This window comes from Trichechus manatus, unplaced genomic scaffold, assembly GCF_000243295.1.
Source record: "Trichechus manatus latirostris isolate Lorelei unplaced genomic scaffold, TriManLat1.0 scaffold00022, whole genome shotgun sequence".
In the NCBI taxonomy this organism is placed as follows: Eukaryota; Metazoa; Chordata; class Mammalia; order Sirenia; family Trichechidae; genus Trichechus; species Trichechus manatus.
This window is the reverse complement of record NW_004443958.1, coordinates 16,164,465-16,166,362: the sequence shown is the minus strand read 5'-3', so window position 1 is coordinate 16,166,362 and position 1,898 is coordinate 16,164,465. Positions and strand designations below refer to the sequence as shown.

General features: G+C 41.6%; 1 non-coding gene across 1 annotated transcript; it reads left to right on the top strand.

Annotated features, from left to right (window-relative positions):
- The first annotated feature begins 207 nt into the window (after positions 1-207).
- Positions 208-278, top strand: TRNAV-UAC (transfer RNA valine (anticodon UAC)). The gene has a single exon. It is a non-coding gene; the product is annotated as a tRNA-Val (tRNA).
- Positions 279-1,898: the final 1,620 nt, after the last annotated feature.

Below are 1,898 nucleotides of genomic sequence, written 5' to 3'. Positions count from 1 at the left end.
GACTGATCAGGCTTTGCATTTCCTTCCATGTGTCATTAAAGTAGAAATGAGTCCTCCATTTAACTGAGTAAGTTCTGTAGGTTCTAGAACAAAATGAAAGTAGATGGGAGGACTCTTATATATCTGAATTATTTGACCATTTATCATCTAGGAGACAATTTGAGAATTTGAGAAGACACACAACTTCCTTTTAATAGGGCATTGGTGGCAGTGGTGGTTCAGTGGTAGAATTCTTGCCTTACATGCAGGAGACCCAGGTTCGATTCCTGGCCAATGCACCTCAGCGCAGCCACCACCCGTCTGTCAGTGGAGGCTCTCATGTTGCTATGATGCTGAACAGGTTTCAGTAGAGATTCCAGACTAAGATGGAGTAGCAGGAAAGACCTGGTTATCTACTTACAAAAATCAGTCTGTGAAAATCCTATAGATCACAATGTTCCAACAACAATGGAACATTAGGGGACTTGAGAAATATTTTTAAATATTAAGATGCATTTCACCAAAATTTCTAGAGCAGATAATCTTGCTTACTCTGTTGAAAGAAGGAGGTCTCTTGCAAGGCCTGAGTAGGCCCTCAGCCATGTCTACCATCCACTAGATGCGCTAAGGTGTTTGAGGAGGAGGTGAGTGTGTGTCCTTGAAGGTGATAGTAAGTATATGCTGTTTGTAGTAAAAATACAAGAATTGGGTTTTAATTACAGCAACAGATCATGAACAGCCAGGTGACACATATATCCACAAACAATGAGTGCAGTTCAATACAGGCAGTCCTCTGGTTATGAATGTCCGACTTACGTACAGCCTGTAGTTACAAACCAACTCCTGTAAAGCCTACAATGCGCATCAAAACATTATTATTATTGTACAGGCAGTCCTCAGATTATGAACAAGATCCATTCCTAAGTGTGTCTTTAATTATTAGTAGGTAAGTCCCAACAGGTGCATACAGCTCTTATTTAACCTTACTTTAGTGCAAGAGAAGGATCAAAGTCTTTTCGATGACTTAAAAGCTGCAATTGCAACATGTGAAGGTGATTGTGATGAAGAATTTGTAGAGAGCAGAGGCTGGTTCAATCATTTCAAAGCGAGGGCAAATTTGTTGTTGGTGGTGGTGGTGCCGTGGAGATTGTTCTGACTCATACAGACCCCATGTACAACAGAATGAAACTCTGCCCGGTCCTGTGCCATCCTCACAGTTGTTGCTAGGTTTGAGGCCATGGTTGTAGCCATTGTGTCAATCCATCTGTTTGAGGGTCTTCCCCTTTTTCTCTGAGCCTCTAGCATGATGTCCTTCTCCAGGGACTGGTTACACCAGATAACATGTCCAAAGTACTTTAGATGAGGTCTCCCCATTCCTCCTTCTAAGGAGCATTCTAGATGTACTTCCTCCAAGATAGCTTTCTTCGTTGTTCTGGAAGTCCATGGTATATTCAATATTCTTCACCAACACCATAATTCAAAGTCAGCAATTCTTCGTTGTTGTTGTTGTTGTCAGGTGCCATCAAGTCGGTTCTTACTCATAGCTACCCCATGTACAATAGAACGAAACACTGCCTGGTCTTGTGTCATCCTCACAATTGTTGTTGTGCTCGAGTCCCTCATTGTAGCCACTGTGTCAATCCACCTCTTTGAGAGTCTTCATCTTTTTCGCTGACCCTGTACTTTACCAAGCATGATGTCCTTCTCCAAAGTATGTGAGACGGAGTCTTGCCATCCTTGCTTCTAAGGAGCATTCTGGTTGTACTTCTTCCAAGACAGATTTGTTCATTCTTTTGGTAGTTCATTGTATATTCAATATTCTTTGTCAACACTGCAATTCAAAGGTGTCAATTCTTCTTCAATCTTCCTTATTCATAGTCCAGCTTTCACAATGCATATGAGGCAATTGAGAACACCAT